Source organism: Schistocerca nitens, chromosome 1, assembly GCF_023898315.1.
Source record: "Schistocerca nitens isolate TAMUIC-IGC-003100 chromosome 1, iqSchNite1.1, whole genome shotgun sequence".
NCBI classification, from domain to species: Eukaryota; Metazoa; Arthropoda; class Insecta; order Orthoptera; family Acrididae; genus Schistocerca; species Schistocerca nitens.
The window spans coordinates 1,191,904,685-1,191,930,963 of record NC_064614.1 but is presented as its reverse complement, the minus strand read 5'-3'; the positions used below and the strand labels follow the sequence as shown (position 1 = coordinate 1,191,930,963).

The following is a 26,279-nucleotide window of genomic DNA, read 5'->3' as shown; positions in this document are numbered from 1 at the left end:
ATGTTATGTGGACATGTGTCCGGAAACGCTTAATTTCCATGTTAGAGCTCATTTTAGTTTCGTCAGTATGCACTGTACTTCCTCGATTCACCGCCAGTTGTCCCAATTGAAGGAAGGTAATGTTGACTTCGGTGCTTGCGTTGACATGCGACTCATTGCTCTACAGTACTAGCATCAAGCAGATCAGTACGTGGCATCAACAGTTTAGTGTTCATCACGAACGTGGTTTTGCAGTCAGTGCAATGTTTACAAATGCGGAGTTGGCAAATGCCCATTTGATGTATGGATTAGAACGAGGCAATAGCCGTGGCGCGATACGTTAGTATCGAGACAGATTTCCAGAACGATGGTGTTCCGACAGGAAGACGTTCGAAACAATTGATCGGCGTCTTTGGGAGCAGGGAACATTCCAGCCTATGACTCGCGACTGGGGAAGACCTAGAACGACGAGGACACCTGCAATGGACGAGGCAATTCTTCGTGCAGTTGACGATAACCCTAATGTAAGCGTCAGAGAAGTTGCTGCTGTACATGACCACGTCACTGTATGGTGAGTGCTACGGGAGAACCAGTTGTTTCCGTACCACGTAGAGCGTGTGCAGGCACTATCAGCAGCTGATTGGCCTCCACGGGTACACTTCTGCGAATGGTTCATCCAACAATGTGTCAATCCTCATTTCAGTGCAAATGTTCTCTTTACGGATGAGGCTTCATTCCAACGTGATCAAATTGTAAATTTTCACAATCAACATGTGTGGGCTGACGAGAATCCGCACGCAATTGTGCAATCACGTCATCAACACAGATTTTCTGTGAACGTTTGGGCAGGCATTGTTGGTGATGTCTCGAATGGGCCCCATGTTCTTCCACCTACGCTCAATGGAGCACGTTATCATGATTTCATACGGGATACTCTACCTGTGCTGCTAGAACATGTGCCTTTACAAGTACGACACAACATGTGGTTCATGCACGATGGAGCTCCTGCACATTTCAGTCGAAGTGTTCCTACGCTTCTCAACAACAGATTCGGTGACCGATGGATTGGTAGAGGCGGACCAATTCCATGGCCTCCACGCTCTCCTGACCTCAACCCTCTTGACTTTCGTTTATGGGGGCATTTGAAAGCTCCTGTCTACGCAACGCCGTTACCAAAGGTTGAGACTCTTCTTGCTCGTATTGTGGACAGCTGTGATACAATACGCCATTCTCCAGGGCTGCATAAGCGCATCAGGGATTCCATGCGACGGAGGGTGGATGCATGTATCCTCGCTAACAGAGGACATTTTTAACATTTCCTGTAACAAAGTGTTTGAAATCGAAATATCCACGGGTCTACAGACAGTACACAGACAGTACACCCATGGATATTTTGATTATCAAATACGCCGGGAGAAACTCAAGAATCACAAAGTGTTTGAAGTCACGCTGGTACGTTCTGTTGCTGTGTGTTTCCATTCCATGATTAATGTGATTTGAAGATAAATAATAAAATGAGCTCTAACATGGAAAGTAAGCGTTTCCGGACACATGTCCACATAACATATTTTCTTTCTTTGTGTGTGTGACGAATGTTTCCTGAAAGTTTGGCCGTACCTTTTTGTAACACGCACAAGTAGTATCATCTAAACAATACAATCAATCTGTTTAAGTGGAAAGTTACAAATAGTCAAGGCCCTACTGCATTTGGAGCTGGAACAACTTAAAACTCCGCGTTAATTTCCACGGTAAGGTCGCAGGAGGATGGTCTAGTAAAATGATCTCCCGAGCCGTCGAAATGACATGTAGTGCTTGTCCGTATCGTATAGACGACGTATGAATGCCTCTCCATTCCAGTATCTATACGTTGTCATTGTCGTCACCACCACCACTACAAGAACATGACATGAGATCCACTGCCATCACAAGATAATCGTTAATGTTAATGTTAGTCTTTTCAGAGTACAGATCCGTATCGATGCTGCATATTTTCTACTGCCCCCCGTCCATTCGATTGTCGCCTGCCTATGCGTAACTCTCAGAATTCAGCAGAGAACTGCCTTGGTCCATCTACAATCCATTGTCTGGGCCACGTTCACATTTCATTTTCATTACGGTCATAGCGACGTCTGTTTACTGATAAATTAGTTGGTTTTCCTCTCTTTCTTAGTAATGTCCAACATGCTTATCTCCATTGTTCTTTTTGCAACGCTCCGTTCTGGAATGGTTTTAGCATTGCTGTCTTACAGCAAAACCGGTAATACGTTACATATGCAAACTTCCATTTCCAAACAAATTGGAAGCTTGGTTTTGAGAATCCTACGCAGTTGGTCAAGAGTATGTTTCTGTCCCTCCAGTCATTGTCTTCAAACGCCGTGAATACGAAATCACCCACTGGTCACATGACTCCATGGTTAATTTGTATTGTTTCCGTTTTGGTGTTCAGTTACACATACTTTATTCCCTTTTTGAAAGACATTATTATCGTGGCCTTAGACTGTTGAAATCAGAAAAAAAAAACACTGTTCGAAATTTCAATAGTGGAATATACAAATCAATAGTTTTAAGGATGAAAAATGATATCTTTCGTATAGTTTACGTAATACATTTTCGGGTCTGCCTTAGAACTTGCTATATTAATTTCTTTCATTCGCACTGGAGGCAAAAAGTAAATCAGCAAAATAAAGATGTTTAAAGTATGTTTCATCAACACAGCGTGCTTTCTTTGTTCTCTCACTTGCGAAACTAAAAATTTTCTCTAATCCTTCTGAGAATAGTTCTGATTATATCGAATCTGCTTGACTGACTCCTGTTTCAGTTTTGAATTACTCGCAATCCTCTTGAAATTTATTGAAAGTAGTTGTATACACTTCACTGCGCTAACACAGCTTGAACGGAGACTTTTCCAACAGAAATTCCCTACTGATACAGATGCCAAGAAAAGAGGGTGAATGAAGCTGACACTACTGGTTGAAGGTTGTTGGGGTTGATTTGGAGTGAGAGACCAACAGCGAGGTCATCGGTCTCATCGGGTTAGGGGAGGATGGGGAGGGGTCGGCCGTACCCTTTCAGAGGGACCATCCCGGCATATTGAAGAGCTCGAGCAGTTAGTCAAAGCTTGAAGCAATAAATGATGTAAAGTGACGACTGAAACGTTAGCTGCAAATGCTTTCCAACGACTGGGTGCTTGAGGAAGACCATGTCTTCATTTCAAGTAAGAATTTGAAGAATCTCTCAAATATCAATATGGGGAAAATGAACCCCTCGGAACCAAATTATGATCTGAAGCGATTATGTTGTGACGGAAAGAAGTAGTTCTGCATATCCAACGTTATGCACTGCTCGGAAGAGACTATAATAGTGGCGCAGTATCTGGAAGGAATCAAGGCAGTATGAGCACAAAAGACGATGATAATTATAGAGGGTGGTGGTGAATGTTGATAATGACTATGTTCTTTGATCGTAGTTTATCATGCGAGGCTAGAAGGGTGAATAGTAAGTGCCAAACGATAAATCCCAAGGTCCAAAGTTTGATCCCCAGTTGGGGTGAATTCTGTCACTATTTCCTTCTTTCACTTCTGACGTTATTTTTTATAACGTGAGCGCTGCCTAGATGAGAATGGGTCGTAGTCGACGTAAAAATGTAGGTCCCCCATAAGCTGGCTAAAACAATTCGAAGTTCTGAGGAAGGCAAGCAACATTCCATTATCCGTCACTAATTTGCCCATACTTGGCGGAGCACTGCTGTGTTCAAATTAAGCAATCCTTTGCTCTACATAGTGTAATTTAGGCATCCAATAATGGTACATGTATTGCGTAGGGGGTATACAATAGGTAGTGTCAACTTTATTTTGTGTGTTTTAAGAAAGTTTAATTAATTAGAGCGGTCGTTATATTCAAGGTCGTTTGGTGGTGGAGTAACTACGGAATACTTTCAGCTTCAGGACGTCTCTTGTAATAAAAATTATCCACTGCAGTGAAAAATGTTAATTTCTTACAACTTTCTAGTCAGTAAATGAATCCGAAGCAGCCAACCAGTTGTAGGAAAACGTCGTTTTAATCAACCTTTGATCATGATTTCGAAGGATATAAACTCGTCTTCTTCAGAGATACATGTAAGCTGTAGACAAGGTAATAAATGGCTCTGAGCACTATGGGACTTAACTTCTGATGTCATCAGTCCCCCAGAACTTAGAAATACTTAAACCTAACCAACCTAAGGACATCACACACATCCATGCCGAGGCAGGATTCGAACCTGCGACCGTAGCGGTCGCGCAGTTCCAGACTGTAGCGCCTAGAACCGCTCGGCCACCTACGGCTGGCAGAAAAGGTAATAGCAGTAACCACAAACCCTGAAACATGCGTGTCAGAATTATGCATCATACAGAGACTAGATCCCTATAGAGGAGTGGGAATATCAAACATATCATAAAACTTAAGTAAAGGAATAAAAACTAGTACTTGCTAAGATTTCACTTGAAAAGTGCATGCACTAATCTCTTTCATCATCACGTACGTCTGTCACGGTGTGTTCACGCAAGAATTTTATTGCTGTTCGTACGACAATGTACCTTTAGTCTTACTCGTAGCAGGGTTCTAATGTAAGTTATCACGTTTTTCTTTAATGTTTTTTCTTTCTCATTGTTCTGCGACTCCATTCTCTCCCCCCCCCTCCCCCTCTCGCGCAGTGCACTTTCACTTATTGGCCGTTTATGCCGCAAGCGTACTTTTATTTCAGCGCACGCGTCACCTATCTCGTTTTCCTGGTGTTCACGCTTTCCGTTTCTTGTCAGTCGGCGTGCAGCTCACTACGTGAACCCTGACCACAGGGACCAGCGTTTTTTTCATTGGACAAATGTCAGATCGCTTCATTATTTGGTGTTTATCCTATGTGAAATTTTATTAAGTACTAGTTTTTATTCCTTTCGTTACGTTTTATGATACATTTGATAATGCCACCCCGTTGTGGGAATCTAACCTCTGTATGACATGTAATTCTAACACGTATTTTCCGTGTTTGTAGTTACTGCTGTCACATTGTGTAACGTTACGTGTATTTCTGAGAGAGGCGGGTTTACATCCAGGCGGAATACAGAATCAATACACCTTTCAGCGGCCTAATTTTCAAATAGTTATTTTAGTTACAACAGTTTCGGCGCCACATTGCGCCAACTTCATGCCCCCTGACCGACGTGTAGGAAGATTCCCACCTCTGGTCCAGTTAAAATAGAGGCCAGCTTTCACTTGCCGTGATGACCGAAGAAATCGCTGCATCAAAAATCTATACATACCAATCACTGAATGTTGACCCCTATTTTGACCGGATCAGAGGTGGGAATCTTCCTTCACGTCGGTCAGGGGCCTGAAGATGGCGTAATGTAGCGCCGAGATTCGTTGCTCGAGTAAAATAACAATTTCAAATTTAGACGGCTGAAAGATGTATTGATTGAAGAGTCTGTATTGGACAGACGAGGTCCCGTAACCTTCTGTGTAAAAATTGACATACAGAGTGTTTACATCCGTCGAAACCATGGTCAGAGGTTGAATAAAACCGCCTTTCCTTGCAACTGGTCGGGTGCTTTGGATCCATTTACTGACTTCTACCCGTTGAGAAGCACAGCCCCGTTCAAAATATTGAACTATCTAGTCTTCATAGGCGCAGCACAACCGCAGTCGCCAATACCGAGCAGCGGCCCTGACGGCACCGGAGCAATCAGCTGTCCAGCGGGGCCGGTGCTACGCTCGCAGGTGCTGGAGGAACCGTGCCAAGGACCGCCGTGGCCCAGATGGCCCGTCCTTGCCTGGGGCGGTGGCGCCCAGTCTCACCAGACCTCGCACTCGCTCTGGCCAGCTGCCCGCCGCACCAACGCTCACCACACGCTGAGGCGCCGCGGCAAACTGTTACACACTGGCTGGCCTCAACTCGCCCTGGCCTCCCGACGGCCGAATGTTGGCGGCCAGTACACATTTGCTCTAAGGCGTTTTAGGCCACGAGAAGCCTCACTCAAATATCGAGAACACACACCTTCCAAAACAAAGAAATACATTACTGATTAAAATTGCTACACCAAGAAGAAATGCAGATGATAAACGGGTATTCATTGGACAACTAGATTATACTAGAACTGACATGTGATTACATTTTCACGCAATTTCGGTGCATAGATCCTGAGAAATCAGTACCCAGAACAACCAACTCGGGCCGTAATAACGGCCTTGATACGTCTGGGCACTGAGTCAAACAGAGCTTGGATGGCGTGTACAGGTACAGCTGCCCATGCAGCTTCAAAACGATACCACAGTTCATCAAGAGTAGTGACTGGCGTATTGTGACGAGCGAGTTGCTCGGCCATTGACCAGACGTTTTCAATTGGTGAGAGATCTGCAGAATGTGCTAGCCAGGGCAGCAGTTGAACATTTTCTGTATCCAGAAAGGCCTGTACAGGACCTGCAACATGCGGTCGTGCATTATCCTCCTGAAATGTAGGGTTTCGCAGGCATCGAATGAAGAGCAGAGCCACAGGTCGTAACACATCTGAAATGTAACGTCCACTGTTCGAAGTGCCGTCAATGCGAACAAGACGTGTAACCAATGGTGCCCCATATCATCACGCTGGGTGATACGCCAGTATGGCGATGACGAATACACGCTTCCAATGTGCGTTCACCGCGATGTCGCCAAACACGGATGCGACCATCGTGATGCTGTAAACAGAACCTGGATTCATCCGAAAAAATGACGTTTTGCCATTCGTGCACCCAGGTTCGTCGTTGAGTATACCATCGCAGGCGCTCATGTCTGTGATGCAGCGTCAAGGATAACCGCAGCCACGGTCTCCGAACTGATAGTCCCGGCAGCTGCAAACGTCGTCGAACTGTTCGTGCACATGGTGGTTGTCTTGAAAACGTCCTCATCTGTTGACTCAGGCATCGAGACGTAGTTGCACGATCCGTTACAGCCATGCGGATAAGATGCCTGTCATCTCGACTGCTACTGATACGAGGCCGTTGGGATCCAGCACGGCGTTCCGTATTACTCTCCTGAAGCCACCGATTCCATATTCTGCTAACAGTCAAAGGATCTCGACCAAAGCGAGCAGCAATGCCGCGATACGATAGACCGCAATCGCGATAGGCTACAATCCGACCTTTATCAAAGTCGGAAACGCGATGGTACGCATTTCTCCTCCTTACACGAGGCATTACAACAACGTTTCACCAGGCAACGCCGGTCAACTGGGGTTTGTGTATGAGAAATCGGTTGGAAACTTTCCTGATGTCAGCACGTTGTAGGTGTCGCCACCGGCGCCAACCTTGTGTGAATGCTCTGAAAAGCTAATCATTTGCATATCAGAGCATCTTCTTCCTGTCGGTTAAATTTCGCGTCTGTAACACCTCATCTTCGTGGTGTAGCAATTTTAATGGCTAGTAGTGTACATTCTAAGAAGAAAACCAACGATGTACAACGGAGGAATTATCCATGTGGGATGGAAAATCTGTAGATGTGACGTATATGTACAAACGAATCATCACAATTTCAGAAAGAAGTGCTTGACTTACTAATTACAGAGAGCTCGACAAACTGAGGTAGTCAGTAACAAGCTTGTCCACCTCTGGCCCTTGTGCAAGTAGTTATTCAGCTTGACATTGATTGGAAGATTTGCTGGACGTCCTCCTGAAGGATACCGTGCCAGATTCTGGCCAAATGGTCCGTTAGATTGTCAAAATGTTTTGAGGCCCCTGCACACAATACTACAAATATTTAAAATTATAGAGAAATCCGACAACAATGTGGGTCAAAGTAGGTTTTGGCAAGCACGAAGCCAAGCAGTAGACATCTCACGACCTGTGGATGGGCATTATCTTGCTGAAATGTAAGTGCAGGATTGCTTTCCATGTAAAGAAACAAAACAGGGCATAGAATATACGAGGGTCGGAACTTTAATAGTGGCAACTATTTATTCACAGCTCGTACAAAATAGATACGTGTTTCGAAGTTTTACTGACCTTCAAAGTAGTCACCAGCATTGTTTATAACCCGCTGCCAGCGATGTGGAAGTCGTAGGATACTCTTGGCAGTGCCAGTTGTATTGACAGTTCCAGTGGTGCGGTCTATTGCCCGACGAATTTGTAGCAGTTCTGAAGTGAAAGCCGTGAAGTGTTTCCTTCAGATTAGAAATCTAGTTGAACTCACGAAGCCTTAAGTCCAGGGAGTGCAGTAGGTGGTATAAGTACTTAGGAGCCCCATCAGTCAAACAAATCAGTAAAGCTTGCACACTGTACGTGCTTGAACGTTGTTCTGCAAAATGATGGTCAGGTCCTCAGAAAGTGTCATCGTTTCTGTCTCTATGCTGTTCATTTTTGGAACACAACTTACGACCAGCTTAGAAACAGAAGTGATGTCACTTTCTGCAGGACCTGACCATCATTTTGCAGGACAATGCTCAAGCACTTACAATGCAAGCTGTTACTGATTTGTTTGACTGATGGGGCTGCTAAGTGCTATACCACCTACTGCACTCCCCTGACTTAAGCCCTCTTCAACTCGATTTCTAAACTGAAGGAAACACTTCACGGCATTCGCTTCACAACTACTACAAATTCGTCGGGCAATAGACCGCGCCGCTCGAACAGTCACCACAAGTGGCACTTCTGAGAGTATCCTACGACTTCCACATCGTTGACGACGGGTTATACACAATGCTGGTGGCTACTCTGGAAGTCAGTAAAACTTTGAAACACGTATCTATTTTGTACGAACTGTAAATAAATAGTTGCCACTATTAAAGTTCCAACCCTCGTAGAAGACGTGCCGCTGTGCTGAAAGGGTACTGTGGATGACAACCAAAGGGGTCCTGCTATGAAAAGAAATGACAACCCAGACCATCACTCCTGGTTGTTGGGCCGTACGGCAGGAGACGGTCAGCTTGATATGCAACTGCTGTCCGGGGCGTCTCGAGACACGTCTCATTTACTGGAGCAGAATTATCTTTCGTGATGAGTCGCTCTTCGAACTGAGCCCTGACGACCAGTGAAGAGAATCTGGATACACCCTTGACACCAGTGGTATAGCAACCTAAATGTACCGCAAGAACCCTCCACCACACCCCATTATATAGCTTGCGGAGCATTGATGTAGATATGGATGACAATAGAACTGAAAAACTATAGAGCAGAAGTGATAGGTCCTGACGTGATACACGTCAGACTATGCCAAAATGGAGAAAACTAGGTCTCTAACAAGAGCAAATCATAAGCCTCCGAAACACTAGGAGGGAGAAAGGGAGATCGGTGTTTAGCACACCGTTGACAACTAGATCATTAGAAATGGAATACCTATCCTTCCCAAACGAAACTTTTTGTAATTCACCGTATCTGATTTAGCGAACGCATGGAAAACCAAAATAAGGGTGTCTTAGCGCTGCGCCGCCTATCATGGCAAGTCAAAAATGGGGAAGATCGTGTCGCTCTTTAAGAAGACAACTATGAAAGATACGGGAAACTACAGACTTGTCACACTAACGGATATTTGTCGTCGAATATGGAAAACAGTTTGTACTGGCGTAGGATAACTTCAGTGATCAAACAATTCCTCTGTGGATATCAATATAGACGGTGGAAGCACGTATGAAACTGTGCATGCTCTGTTCGATCATGTAATCCCTATTGCTGTAGATACTGGAGTCCGGGTTTATACTGGTTCTGTTCAGTACTGTTAAAATTCTGTTGTTTCTCATGTATGAGGAAATGTTTACTTTGGCAGATAATTTTTAATAAACTTTACTAAGGCCAACACAGAACAATTATTTTGTTCATAATTCATTGTCTCCGTCTTTAGTTCAATAAATGCAACGGGAGGTAAATGGGAACGAAGACGAAAGATGATCTGTACCATCGGTTTGGAAAGCGATACATTAGCCGAAGTCACAAGAGGCTGACGGTTTGCCCACATTCTTCGAGCTGGTAAATCGCTGGAGTAGCGAGTCCTCTATTCTCAACCTGCTGGAAAACGCCAAAGGGACGTCCAGAGACGCAATGAACATCGAGTATTAACCAACCTTAAACACGTGGGGCCGACAGTAGTGGAAGATGAAGCTGGAGACCGGCAAGATGGACTACCATCTGCAGTATGTATCTTCTCTGTTATGACTGACTATCCTTCCTTCTTTCGTAATGTGTTGTTTTTTAATTTTTCTTATAGAGTGCTTTTTCTCTCCTGTAGTGTGGCAATTTCTTTTGTTGTTGTTCTGTAGGCCTTTAAGGCCAGTTAATGCAATAAGTGATGATAATGATGAAGATGAAATAGCACACCCATGTAATCCATTTAACCATATACGTTCATTTTTAGACTACGACCGCTGTAGACTTAAATATTCTGGCACCATTTCATTCGCGTATATATTCTGGTTACCTCTAAGACGTAGAGCTTTAGATGATGTTTGCGATATTGTTTTTTACCACTTCTGAGTCATAAAACAACATATACACCATGCTGACAGGAAAAGTTGAAAGCCACTCCTCACGAATTTTCCTCTTAACATTCAGCCTGTCACTGTTAAGCTAGAACTTCAGCAGACGACATCTCTCACAACTGCATGGCGAAATCGATTCCATTCGTGAACCCAAATCCAAGCGGTAAATCATTGCATGTAACAAGCCAGAATACTCACCACTGGGTTACAAACCTTTTGTCACCATCTTGTGATCACTCAGACTTTTTAAATTTTTAAAGTGTCTCAGCATTAAAGGCTGCAGAGAGGTGATTTACATCACAGTAAAATACACGCCAACGGAAATACGAAGCGGGCTGCACAGAATTTCTTGCTCACTCCAGATCAACGCTCCTGCATATGAATTCTGTCCAATTATACTGAACGAAATGGGCAAATAAATTTTGCCGCGCCCAAATGATTATGTGGCGTCAAATTTCACGGTTACGGAAAAGCGGAAAATGTGATTTCACACTCTTTTTCAGCTACAGGTTTCTTTTAAAGCGTATGTAATAAACATTAGCAGAAAATGGTAAAGTGTTTGGTTGTCCGAGATGATTACGGATTATCACTCCGCTCCATGGAATTAGCAATAGAGTTTCGTGCAATAATTCTAAGGTAGCAAATGAATAAATTTCATACTTATAAGACAAGGAATCTATCCCGCACGCTTGGTCTTTCAGCTTTTTACCCCGTGTACATAATGTGCAGCATTTTGTGAACCACCGTATAAAACGATTAATGGCAGTATCGACAACAGCTTCACATTTTATGAAAAAGGAAAATTAGTTTGCTCGCGGAAACATGCTCTATGAACAGTTTATCGTCACCCAGGGGGGAGCTGCATTTCAGTTGGGAGCTGCTTGGGGCCAGACAATAGGATTATTTTTCAGTGTAATGGCGGCAGTTAACACAATACGGCTGGAGTGGATAGTTATTCGCTTCGCTGACTATTGTAGCGTGAGCGAATTCCGAAATGGACCGAGTCAGCAGGAACAGGATATTTCGCGCACGAGTGCGCGACACTCGGACACAAATGAAGCGTCTTTCTGTAATTTCCTTCCTATGGTGCGTTCCTCGAAATTTTACAAAAGTTGATTCGGGTGTCAGTAATTATCACGAACAGTTAATCGTTTGAAAAGCGACTCACTCGTTTGGAATCTGTAGTCAAACACAAAATGTCTATTTTGATGTGAACAGTGGTGACGGTACAAAATTAGCGGGAAGTTGTATATGGTCCTTAGGGCGAAAGACATGTTGCTGTGAGGTAATGAGTTCCAGTACAGCACTCGTGGATGCCGTATCGCGGTCGCGAAGTGGGGCCGAGGCAGTTTCAGGTAAGTTTTAACAGTCTGACGATAATTTATGGATTTGTAGTTTTAGCTTGACGATGTCCACCATGGACAAACGGTAGTTACTGTTATTCTGAAGAAGGTTGGGTTATCCCGACTGAAACCTAGGTAAATTCTAGGTAAACGGTGCAACTGAGGCTGCTGATTATTAAAATTAAAATTAATATTTATGCAGTTGGCTGACAGGGCCGCGAAATGTTGAAAATATTTAAGTTGTATGTTTGTCCTGCTAATGTTCAATTAAAAACTTGACTTCGATATCAGTTTATGTACAACCTTAACTTGGTTTGCATGCTATTGCAGAAAACACCATTTTTCTGTCTGGTACTTATATCCTGGAACGAAATGTTCGGTGTCCTGTTGTATGCAATCAATTTTTGTAATAGTCTACTGTATAAATTGTAATTCTAACTTTTCCTTTCACAGGATCGTTTCAAAATGATTTCAGGCAACCCAAAACTTATCACGAAATTAATACAAAACTGAATTTTCCGACTTCAGGTGTTTTCAACATCAAACTTACAATAATAATGTGATGTTTATCTAGGGACCCGGACACTGCTAGCAGTAACGAAAACTTGCCCCTACTATCAGAAAAACGTAACCGTGTTGCAAATCAGACTCCAATGTCTACGTGTTGCGTACCAAACAGTGAAAACAACTGTGGACGTTGGCCTAAGAAAAGTCCAGCATGGAACCCTTCAAGAACCCATTGTGGAGGAAGCTGTGCATCTGCGATGAATGTGTCACACAGAAAAAGTGTTTCTCTTTATCTGCTCTAATAACTCTACACATTTCTACATGTAGTTTTTTCTACATCCTGTACAAGGGCTATTACGACCAGGGTCAGTTTTTCGCTCCGTGATCAGCATTTTCGGGGCGATTTTCAGTTGTGCAAGAACTCGCTCGCGTGTGGCGTGTATTATGCAGAGTGCCAACCAGAAGAGGATGTCCATTAGCCACTTTCCCCTCCCACAATAGTGGCGAGGGAATAGGTGAAAGGGGACTTGTGCATACAAGATACTCACGGGGATGACTGCGCACGATTTAACACCATATGGCGCTGAGCTAACAACGGAACACCCGCTCTTATCTCTCACCGCCACGAGTCCGAGGGCTACGAGAGGAAACCGCTCGTCGCAGAGGGTCACACGCTGTGTGGTTCAAACCGTCCTCTCACGGGACGTGAAAATGCACGTGGCCGAGGCCAGAGTCTAAACTAAAGAGGCATTTTTGCCTCGTAGTGGCAAATGAGACGCGTCACAAGCAGAACTCAGAAGCCGCCATATTGAATGGCATTAAACATCGTATATAGTGGGTCTTCTTTCTCGCAGATTACTTGGTACGAATATAAGCTGTTTCAAACTGCCAGCAAACTGAGGATCTCTCGAAAATGCGCCGTTTCAGCTACGGTTTGTTATAATAAAACGACAGGACACTTTAAATCAGTAGGTGACGGCTTCCTGTAGTCGATGTCTTTTGGGTTATTACTTTAGTGCTACGAAAGTATGCCGTTTAAACGCTACGGCACAGTGATGCTCTATCAAAAGCATGTCTTTGTGGTAACATTTTGCGTATTGACAGCGTAGCGCAGATGATAGCGTTGTGAGCTGCGAAGATACACGTGTCAGATTCGCGTCCACCTGATTCCAAATTTTCTTTTTCTTTTTCACCATTTGTTTTCTGGAAGATTCCCGGTCTTTCATAGCCATTTAATAGAAGCATTATCTCAAAAGTCGACGTTATTTATTATAAATAATGTTTCCCCAATGGCCAGAAATCTTAACGTGACTGCTCGTCTGTCAAAGAGAACATGAGTTACACACCAGAGCTATTTTATATTATAAAACTTTCTGTAATATACAGGGTGTTTCAGAAGTGATGGTCAGTATTCAGGGATATGTCAGGAATGAGCATTCGAAACGAAAAAAAAAAGTCAACTAAACATGGGCTCTGAGACTCATACCTTAAGATTTATGAGCAATTCTTGATCTTCGATACTGTGAAACAAATGTCTTCTACTGCGAGCTCTTTGCTTTCCATACTTTGAGAAGTGGTAGTATGGACGAAACAAGAAGAAATTGTCCAGTAAACATGCCCTTTAAAATGCATGCCTTAAGAGCTATGAGCACTTGTCCATCTTTGCTACTTTGGAACACAACTCTTCTAATGAACAACCGCTCATATTTAGTGTGTGTGTGTGTGTGTGTGTGTGTGTGTGTGTGTGTGTGTGTGTGTGTGTGTGCGCGCGCGCGCGCGCGCGCGCGCGAGCGCGCGCGCGCGCGCGCTTGCACAGACTGATATTAGACACTATACCTGAACTACACTCAATTTAAAACCGAAAATGGGATGAAAATGCAATTGAGTTATGGAACAACTTGTACTGGTATGTAACTCAGATCACTTTACAGCATTATGTAATTTTCCTCTGCCAGCGATTCGCTGTTGAAGCCATCGGTGAGTCCAGAATCTTCTTCGGGGTTTTCTCCACTCTTCTTCAACAGTCGTTAACAGAGTTAACGCAGCTATTTTCCTCGTGCAGTTTTGTAAGGAAAATTTATGGCTTGCAAGCCAAATCAAGCCGTTAACAGCCGCTGGAGAGTGCTGAGAGTAACGCACGTTAACCAGCTCGCCCCGTGCGCCTATGGCGCTGGCGCTCGTGAGATAGGGTGTTCCGTCCACGTCCGCGTCAACGGTAGCTGCCACGTTCCGTGGGAGGACGGCTCTTATGCCTTGACCGTGGGACACGACAACTAGAAATACTGATACGGCAGGAGATAGGCGGGAAGCGATTGTGATAAGCCACCATCTCGTGCAAAAGTATTACTAACTCATATACCACTATATGAGCAAGGGGTCGACCAAGGCATAACACGATCCCTTTCCAAGAGCAAAGTGAAACTGAGAAGGAATATTGAAAAGAAAGGACACACGATTTGGACTAATTTTTCAACAGCAAAAAATGACAGTAATGGCTGCTAGTGGCACAGGGCATAATACCGACCCGTGAAACCACTTCATTATGTGTCGGCAGAAGTAATGCATTACGCACGGTTTCGTTTAACGTCGATCGCCTAGTTCAGACAAGATTTGAGAAAAACTGCAGGAGAATCCACTGTCGCTGTGGCTTTTATCACATCAGGATCAAGAGGTCAAAGTTATTCAGTAAGTCAATTTTAACATCCTTCAATTCGTAAATTAAACTGGAAAGGGAATTATAAACAACGGTACAAACCACCTTCGCCGTGCACGTCACAGCAGCAATACATGTGCACACGTCAAGCTCCGAAAAAAAAAACCAATTATTCATGTTTTGTTTCCATGCTGCAAATATAATGCATCGTTAAGAGGCTCTTACTTGTTCACTGACTGGTCTGATATTATGTTACAAGGCTGCTAAAGAAGCAAGAAGAAAAACTATCACTGCAAACTAAAATACTATTTCTAAAAAATGTTTAATTCTCATTGGCAGTTACAATGTTTAGGGACGTTGTGTAAAGGGTACTCTCAGAGTTCTTGTTGTTTCACGACGTCATCTCAGCCGGCTTTGTTTTAGATTTTGATGGATTTACATCAATGTAATCTAAAATAAAGTCTGTATAAATGTCAAGTGAAAAAAAAATCAAACACTACATTCTACGTACCTCACGAAAATTAAAACTGCCGATCGGCGGTAAATGTTTTAAAACTGGTATTATAGTTTTAAGCCAGACACTCTGTGCTTTCGTTTCTTCAACAATACGCAAAGTTTCTCATCAGTCACTGAATATGCTGGTGATTACATCGCATTGACACATGTTTAGGGCACGAAAACATTATTATATTTTGCTAAGTGTACTTCTACCAATAAATTTTAACTAACGGATAGCTAATTACCTGTACAACAACACATATTGTAAGTAGTTTGACTATTTCTGTGTGAACAGGAAAAGAAAAAAACTGCCTTTATCATACGTCAGATATACAGTCAAATAGAACGGACACACTTGGTTGGCGGTGAAACAAGTAAAGAAAGCACTTATTTTGGTGTAGCTCCCTTTCATGTCGATGTATTGTGTCCAGAGAATCTCTCTGAAGTACAATTATGGAGCATCTTGAATCTATCTACCTACAGCTGATTCGATGGTCTACAGATCGCATGCCATACATTCTACTCGTGCGTACAAAACACTACCTTAAAAACGAATTTTATTTGCGAAAAAAGGCGTACCTAAAATAATAATACGCCTAAATACAATTATCTAAAACGAAACAAATAAATACAATATTACAGCAACGTCTTACCATGTAAGCATCTCACAGGACAGCCAACTTTTTTGATAAAGTCCGAGACAGGCAGGCATTTTACTGAAACAATGCCCAATGACTCCACCTAGGGCATAGTATTAGTTCTCGTTCCAACATACAAGACGTGAGTGTCGTTTACAAGTGTGAAAATTGGTCGATGTTACTGGATGGGGAATATTAGGAAAAAGTTTCCCCGACTGTGTTATAAATCAGCATCAATGATGTCACACACAAGACAAAATGAATCAGTGTTTCCATTACAGTTAACTAATTACAAATTTATTTCTATGAATGGAAAAGTCTACAAACAAAAAACACACTAATTCTGTATGTCCATGGCGGTAAAAATTTTTACCTTCCTGTATCTTAGTAACATTTTTATCTTTGTAGTGAAGACAATTGCCTCTCTCTATACTATCTCTGTAATGGATTTACATATATCTTACCTCCATGATCTTTATGTATCGTTTTTCATCTCTGGATTGTTACATAGAGTAAATATCTCTGGAGTGAGCACTCACATGCGCAGAACAGATTTTGTGTTGTCAACATACATTGCCGGCCTGGTCACGTGATCTCGGGACGTCGTGTGTTTGTTCGTATAGAGCCCTGTATATTTAGAATGTCACTACATCCCTAGTACAGACGTATTCTTTTCGTACCTGTCGTGGATTATTTATATATGTTACGCAGACATTTTAACAGTATCCATTTGATACCGGGAATAAACCAGCTACGTAACTTTTAAGGGCAAGTGATATTACATTCAGCTTCTTTGCGATAGGTGTCGTAGTTCAGATGCACTCGATTTTTGGTAGTTTTTGGTATGATGCCGCACTTTATAGTATTACAGAGACTTACTTGACAGTACGTTAGTACTTTCGCACGAATTTACCACACATTAGCGATTATATCCCTGCTAATTCGTCCTTTTTTCTTGTATTTCTGCATATTTATTTTCTCGTTTTTGCGACCTAAAGCACAATTTTTCTTACTGGTGGCACTTTGAGGTATTTATTTAACGCATTTTAAGTACTTGCTCCCAGTTAATTAAAGAAATAGTAGACTGAGTAATCTATATACATGATTGACAAGTCACTGATAAATGCATGGAGGATAGTCTTTACTGAAACAACTAACCTTTCCCTTTCCTGTTCCACTAGCAAATTTACGAGAGGAAGCGATTGTTTGTAAGCTTTTGAACGAGCCGTAATATCTATTATATAGTCATAAAATCGTAGAAAAATAGGTCTACAGAATCAAGTCTTAATTATAATGCGTCTCGAAATTTTTAAACGTATACAGTGTCTCTTACTAAAATGAAAACTATAATTAGAGCTATATGGAATGTACCCATGAAAAGTTACTATCCCTCCTTTCACATATTTTTCTTTGCATCCGTAGCAACAACAGTAATTCACCATCGCTATTACACTATCAAGAAACGGTGAAACAACAAAAACTCTTGGTATTATAAACTTCAAACGCTGCAGAAAGCACACACGCACAGCGAAGTCCCGAGATCACGTGACAATCCTGGTTTAATGTTGACAACATGCGCAGAACGCAATGCTCACTCCAGAGATATTTACTCTATGGTTTGTTAACACGTTGTCTTGGTATACTGCAAGTCGGAAGATAAACTATAAAAAGCGAGATAGTCGTGAATAAAGACGGAGATCCAGAGGGTCCTTGGTTGTAAGCGGTGGAGAAGATTGTTTCATAATGTCGGGACCGTCTTGTACTGTTTCCAGGTTTGCGTAATTGGTAACGTGGAGGGTTATCTTCTCCGTATCAGCTGTAGTTAAGAAGTACAAGTTCTCTGCCTGCCAGTGAAACACATTTTACGTCAAGGAAACACTTCTTTTGGCTTGGCCCATTTCAGGTCAATGTGCTGTGTTCAGAGAATATATATCCTGTCTGAAGTAAAGTTATGGAATATGAGTCATCTACTCACCTACAGCGTCTCGGCCACATAACAAACGCACAAAATCAATCCGATTCTTATTACAGTAGGGCGAAGCACTCATGAAAAGATAGTTCTGTTACTCTCTTAAGGTCACTCTTCAACAAATGCAGCATCTATATTGCACTAATAAGTTTCTCGCAGCTAATTCTTCATTCGAAATACCATACTCTTTCTTCTGATATTTCAATAGTGTAGTCTATTTCATAAATCTTTAATCCGCAATTCTTTTATAATTACAGTATGGCACAAAAGAGACATGTTAAATATCAATATATGATATAAAAATACGAATGAAAATATTAAAACTAGTACCAAAATACAGCAAAATAGTATTACAGTTCCGTCAGAGTTCTATGTTTAGGCAAACTCCAAAACCGTTCTGCTTGAACAAAGCTGCGGAAAGGCTACAAAAATGGCGGCCAAACTGGATATCGCGTCTCTCACGACCAGAAGAAAGCACAGAACGAAAAACTGTTAGGTTTGTCTCAGAAGACAACACAAAATATGCTGGACCCCAATTCCCCATATTGCAACTCAAATTCGAGGGAGCTAGTAATCACCAATCTCCCAATCTACATCGTGCGATTCATAGACGTTTACATCTCTAGTTGTGATTTTGTGTGTTTCTTCATGCGGTTCACCATCGATTGTGGCCACACACCATTAAAACGCCTATTTCATAAACTGTTGAAATGAAGGACACGAATGCTTATAAATCAACGATGGATAGACTTCCGTTACCATACCGACAATATGTGTTGCAATCCTTATGGAACGCCCTCGTACCGATAAACCGTCGAAGTAAGACGGGCGTTCAGTAAGGATTACAATACATATGTTTTGACTGAAAGTAGGTTGGTTTTATTCAGGATTCCAACACCATATTATTCCCCATTATTTAAGCTGCATAACCCTATTCCTCAACAAAATTGCTGTTCATTGCGACGGCCTTACGCAATCTTAATGGGAGGGTATGTACTCCCACCCTACTGGTCGAGATCGGAGCCAATGTCTTGCTGCATCAATGCCCTCCCAGTCATGCACGTACTACTTCCCGTGAACTGCAGCCTTCATTGGGCCAAACAGATGGACGTCGGAAGACTAAAATCACAACGGGCACACGCGTTGAGTGCCCTAACATGTGGAGGAGTGTGTCTGCACTACCAACAGAGACGTATAGCTAAGCAGCGAGAAGTGTGTGTGTGTGTGTGTGTGTGTGTGTGTGTGTGTGTGTGTGTGTGTGTGTGTGTGTGTGATCCGCTGACCACCTCGAACGAGTGTGTCCGCACGTTCCAACACTGCGGGAATCACGGCTACGTGTAGCCGTCCGGCACGCGTTAAGAACGGTCACGTTTGCGCAACCTTGTTGCGATGACGACAGACGCCACTCCCAACGATTCACCATGCTTTTCTTCACTGCCACGTCTCTGTAGACATTGTGCAAGAGGTGATGTTCTAATTTTCCGTCAAAAGAAATTCAATGACAGGTCTCTGCTTGGTGCTTGGAACGCTACTGCGTTGCAGACACCATGTTGAAGGCTACGTTTAGCGCGAACACCAATCGGAACGCCATAAACTACAGAAGCTGAAGCGGGAACATTACACGATGTCCCCTCAGCGAATTCCAAAATTTTTCAGCAGAAACTGGCCGAGAAAAAACAATGTGTTGCATTGCTTATTGAATGACTCTCGTAATTAATGAAGCCATGGTATCCTAGTTCATCAACTTGTACGCAACAGACACAATTTCTTTAAAAAAATCATGCAAGCTAAACAACTCCGTTGACCTAGTTGATACTCGAGATACGGGGGTCACTCCAAAAGAAATGCACACTATTTTTTTTAAATCCATCTTTTATTCTACATTTTTGGAAGTTTTACTGTGTGTAGATACATCCTTTAGGAACAATATTTTCACTTCTCGACATAATTTCCATCCGTCACAACTGCCTTACGCCATCTTGGAACCAGCGCCTGTATACCCGCACGGTAAAATTCTGCACCAACCTGTTGGAGCCACTGTTTGGCAGCGTGCACAAACCTTGTTCCGCGAAGAGAGTCTTTTAGTTTCCCAAAGAGATGACTGTGTCACATGGAGCAAGGTCAGGACTGTAAGGTGGGTGTTTCAGAGCTTTTGCCGATGTGGTCGAACAAGACTCAGTCGAGCTTGAAGTTTATTCAGTGTCGTCACATATGCATTAGAATTTATGGTGGTTCCACTTGGCATGATGTCCACAAGCAGAAGTCCTTCGGAATCGAAAAACACGGTAGCCGTAACTTTTCCAGCAGAAGGTGTGGTTTCGAATTTTTTTTTTTTCTTGGGGGAATTTACATGATGCCACTCCATTGATTGCCTCTTCGCCTCTGGTGAAAAATGATGGAGCCATGTTTCATCACCTGTCACAATTATTCAAAGAAATTCGTCGCCGCCATTCTCGTACTGTTCCAAAAGTTCGCTGCATACCGTTTTTCTTGTTTCTTTGTGAGCCACTGTCAACATCTTGGGAACCCACCTGGCACAAACCTTTTTTCTGCAAACACTTTCTTCCCCCATCCCAACGTAGCGTGACAATTCGTTCACTGTGATGCGTCTGTCAGCAGTCACCAATTCGTTAACTCTCTGCACATATGACAGCACGTTGCTTCTGACGAACGTCAAGTGTAGCAGCCATCTTGAATACTTGCTGTGACGGCGCCACTCACGGGCACAGGTTGAACTAAGTTCGAAAACAAGTGGGAAGGATGTATCTACACACTGTAAAGCTTTCACACATGCAGAATGAAAACTGTATTTTTACAAAAATTGTGTGCATTTCTTTTGGAGTGACCCTCGTACGTTACTGTGCAATGTACAGCAAAACATCTCTAAAGAATCTTTGACAGCAACGACGTTCCTGAGCCAAAGTGTAGAGCTTTCACGTTGCCCCTTTACGATACGGTACTCCATCCTCGTGTCAAAGTGCACACGTTTCTTCTTTTAAGAAAGCGCACCTGCTTTTTAACAGCCAGCTTCTCTCAGAGTCCACGCCTTTGAGAGAGCAGGACGAGAAGCCACAAAGCTGCCCGGAAACGATGACTAATGACGTCACTTTGTGTTGACACGAGAGCCCCGGTGTGTCGTTAAGGCAAGAGCGCCCTCGTGCGACAGGTCTCACCCCCGCACCTTAGCCCCAGCGGCGCTGCATAATGCGGCGGCATTAGCCCTGGCAGTAAGCAAGGTGAGCCCAAAGGCGACCTGTTCATTAGCATCAGCCGCACACCTCCCCCAGCATCCTTAAATATGCAAACAGGGAAATGAGCACACCGCCACTGCGGTGGCGGATTACACGTCGCAGGTCAGGTAGGAATTACAAAGACAACCACCTGCCTTACAGGTCTCGAGCGGTCATTATGTAAGCAGATGGACCTACGCTAACGGCAGCCCTCATTCGAATTTCTGTTGCGGGATACATCACAAGTCAGCAGCATCCATCACACTGGAGCCAAAGTTGTTACTTTCGTTAACACTTTTCAATAGTTCACCAGTTAGCCTCTCACCCCCACCCCAGATTTTTTAAAACAGGGGTGTCCAACCTTTTAGCTTAACTAGGCCACAGTGGAAGAAGACGAGTATTTGTAGACCGGCGCTTTGAACGAGAAGGTGATGGCTTCCTTGCAAGAAGCGTTACTGGGGACGAAACCTGGGTCCACTTCCGCCAACCGGAAACGAAGAGAGCGAGCAAGGAATGGCGCCATTCCTCGTCACCAAAACCAAAGTAGTTTCGAACAGAACCATCAGCAGGAAAGGTTATGCTGCCTCTTTTGCGACGGCACGCGGTGCTTGGGTTGTTGCGCGGACTACCAAAATAATTTTTTTCTAAAGGAATTTATGCACTTTGTAAGCGCTGGAGGCTCTGAGCTCTATGGGACTTAACATCTGTGGTCATCAGTCCCCTAGAACTCAGAACTACTTAAACCTAACTAACCTAAGGACATCACACACATCCATGCCCGAGGCAGCATTCGAACCTGCGACCGTAGCAGCCGCGCGGTTCCGGACTGCGCGCCTAGAACCGCTAGACCACCGCGGCCGGCCGTAAGCGCTGGAGGACTTGCATTGAGCTTGGGGGAGATTATGTTGAAAAGTGATACAGCTTTGTACCACTTCTGCGCAATAAATAATATTTAAAAATGTTTAGGTTTTCATTTGACTCACCTTCGTATCCATGGGATGCACACGTTGGTTGCAACAGAATAGCCCCACAATCTTTTTCGAATACATGTTTTCTAAATCTACCAAACTAGTGTCGGCGTGAACTAAGACATCTTTCTTTCAAAGATTCTCATTTACATTCTCTAAGGATCTATGTTACACTTTCATATGACCTATATCGACGTGCTGGGATTCTAGCAGCGCGTCACTGAATTCGTTCGATGTCTGTTGTCATGCCTTGTTGAGGAGGACCCTAAACGAAGCAGCAATACTATAGCATTGATCGCAACAACGATGCGATTTCCTTTACAAATGCACGCAGTTTCCCAGACCCTTCCAACAAATCTCCCATTCGCCTTCGCTAATGTTGATATCACGCGATTGTCCCATGTTTTTAGCACTACGCCTAAATACCTAAACGATGTGACGTGCTCAAATTGTTCTTCATTAACCTTGAAATCGAATACTGTCGGTTTTTTTCACTTATTTGTAAAACATTACCGTCAAGTCTTTCTGCGTTAAGCTATAATGTCTCAAAGCCGATACTTCCCTGTAGACACTAGCATCGTCATTGAAGGGTCTTGTATTGCTGCTTGTCACTGTTCCTATTACGCTTCCTTGGGACACATCCGACGTTACATTAGTTTGTTTAGTATTCACCGTTCACTACCATGTACTGTGTTCTATTATTCAAAATTCATCGAGCCAAATGCGTATGTTATAAGTTCCTTCGTGTGACAGTATTATTGGTTCGTGTCCTTCATACAATCACATACTGTGTGCACCTTTCTCCATCATTGTACAACTGTTATCAAGATCGTTGACCAAAACCTTAGAGATTGTTGTGTAACTCAAAGTAGTTTCTTAGGTTTTATGTTTTTTCGCTATGTTAATCTCTATTGGGATATGTTATAGGCTTTTTCGTTGAAACGTTTCCGAATTTCTTGCGGAACGGTAAGCTGCCATAGCAATCTGGCAACCATCTACATTCGTCTTTGCTTGAACAGCACCTTCAAAGGCCTGCAGCGAAACAGTATTACTAACTGAAGTACCCTGCATTCGGCGTACCTATGTGCCGTGTCGTGGGTGCGAAGCATTTAGCCTAAAGAATGCCAGTCCCTTTTGTGTGTTGACACAAGGCGAGTTTCACAGTAAACAAGCAGAAATTACGACAGGAAACGTGGACGGAATTTTAATTACTCTCCACAGCGGTGGCGGAATTTCTATGCGTGGTACTTAATGAGGCGTCGCTTTGAACCGTACATTGAGAGCTAGCAGGTCGCCGCAGCACTCTGCCGTGAAAATAGTGTCCCGTTTGGGAGGCAGTGGGAATAAGTTTTTCAACGTACCGCCGACGTTAATGTCAGCGTTATTCGAGGCGGAACACCTGTTCAATTGAGCAGATTCCATCGTTGATTTCACGGTGTACTAGTCTTTACTGAAGGAGCCTGTTGCCTCCCTTCTAGTCACTGCCGTGTTACCGTCATCATCGAATGCATCGATGACGCCATTGTGTGCTGCGCTATTCCGATGGTCCATAGTCTCGACAACAGTGGGGGCAAAGAGATAGTGACGTACATTTGGTAGCGAAATTCTTGTCGTTGGCCACCGTCATAGGTGGGGATGTCATTCGGCGTGATTTCCGTTCCCGCATATGTCATCTGAATGATACTGGATTTCTACAGGGTAATGTAGTGTTTCGGCAGCGTTAACCTTTGTCTGAGAAGGTAATGCACAAGCCTGGATTATCCAAAAAGTCTGCCGTGACATTTCACATCTAGAAAAACCGTTCGTTGAAACGCCATGTCATGTCAACTATTTGATGGACGAAATAGTGCCGCAAGTTATGTTGTTATAAGCACATGAGCGAAACCACTACGATTATGTGGTACCTTTTGTGGTAGTGAACAGGTAGATAAAGTTTAAAAAGGTGCAATAATAATGAGTCGAATAGAACTGCCCAATTACCGACCTAATCGCTGTACTCAAAAGGCAACGAAGATTGTGATGGAATGAATGGAAAATAGTCACTAATTAGATGCAGACGTGATAGACACAATGCAGTCTGAAGTACCTGCAACACACTGCTTAACCACGAGTTCAACAAGCAAAATATTTCGGTTTTTGTCGCACTTTATTATTTCTGATTTTGATTACGCCTTTTGGCTAACTGCCGCGCGGGATTAGCCGAGCGGTGTAAGGGGCTGCAATCATGGACTGTGCGGCTGATCCCGGCAGACGTTCGAGTCCTCCCTCGGGCATGTGTGTGTGTGTGTGTGTGTGTGTGTGTGTGTGTGTGTCCTTAGGATAATCTAGGTTAAGTAGTGTGTAAGCTTAGGGACTGATGACCTTAGCAGCTAAGTCCCGTAAGATTTCACACACATTTGATTTTTTCTTTTTTTTTCTTTTTTTATTTTTTTTTTGCCTAACTGCTATTGTCGGATCTGTTATCAGACAAAAAGTATAAACGTGGGACATACAATTCCTTCCACACATTGCAAAAATATTTTTCCCAAGCAAAGAAAATAATCATGGGATGCACGTCATTTCAGTAAATCACAAAATTAGAAGTGCTCGCAATTAATAGGGTACAAGTAGAATAATATACATGACTAATACATGGCAAATACTTGAAAATTATTGATGTTTAAAAGTATTTGGTATGTGTTACTCATGTATTTGTACCCCATTAATTGTGAGCACATCTCATTTTGTGATCTATTGAAATGACGCGCATGCAATGGCTATTTTAGTTTCTTACGAGAAACATTTTTGTAATATGTGCAAGGAATTATGTATACCATGTTTATCCTTTTTGTCTCATGACTGATCAGATTATGATACTCAGCGGGCACGTGTAATCAAAATCAGAAATAATAAAGTGCGGCCAAAACTGAAATGTATTGAAGCATGGTTATGGCTGATGATCCGTAGAAAGACGTGCTGTCTACCCTTTTTACGAACAGTAGTTTTTCAAGAAAAATATAGTAACTCCTCTACTCTGTTAAATGAAGGATGTTTCGAGAAACACGTAGACTGTACCAACATATTACCAGTCGGACACAGGTATTCTGTTTACCAAACACTATTCTCTGCTGTCCCTGAGAAAATTTTCAAATAATTAAAGTGATGAAACGAGAATGGGAAATTTCGTGGTTAAACACACCTGAAGTACTGCAATTTTTCTGGCATGGCTGTACCGCTTCATAATAATAATAATAAAATCTTAGAACCACTGGATGAGCTTCTGTATTTAGGACAGGATGATCGGTAAAATAAACATGCAGAAGAGTAGAAGTGCCCTAGAGCGCATTTGAGAAAGTAAATGGCATTTGCAGAACTAAGATTTCGGTGTGTACGGAGCAAAAAATTTACCATCGGAGTTTATTAGCACTTTTGCTCTGTGTCAGTAAAACGTGTAATTTCTTGCAAGATCCAATCAAACGCTGAGTGGTGCTTAGCGAGCAGTGGAAGATATATACAGGGTTAACCAAAATTGACGCAAACGGGGGCCATAGTGCTATTCCTTGAGAACGAACAGAACTAAAAGTCTCTTCCCAAATTACATCCCTTGCACATTTAGGGCATAAAATGGAAGTCAGAGAAGGTCAATTTGGCAACCATGTAATCACACATCCAACAAGAATTCATTCAGTAAATACGGCTTATCTGCGTTAGCGTTTGAATACTGGAGTTAACGGGCTCGATTCCAGGTCTAGATGTATTCTTTTACTTTCTAATTTTGCTCTGCCCAGTAATGGTGTTTATTAAATGATTTGTATCCTACAAATACATCTTCTTTCATGTTGAACGTAAGTTATTGGTTAGACATGTTACAAAGATCCATGAATATTAATCAGCTGAAAACAAATTATTTGTCAAAGCACAGAAATAGTTTCGCAACTTATTAGTACAGGTAACTGTACGTCCTAAGCACCGGCGGATTCTCAGTATTCAAATATGACTGGAATACATCAACGTTCGATGGTGTGGGTAAGTTGTATATA

At 42.8% G+C, this 26,279-nt stretch overlaps 1 protein-coding gene across 2 annotated transcripts in view; it reads right to left on the bottom strand.

Moving 5' to 3' along the window:
* The window catches only part of LOC126200863 (rhotekin-like), a 501,233-nt gene that overhangs the window by 108,486 nt on the left and 366,468 nt on the right, over window positions 1-26,279 (bottom strand). The gene's annotated exons all lie outside the window — the stretch shown is intronic.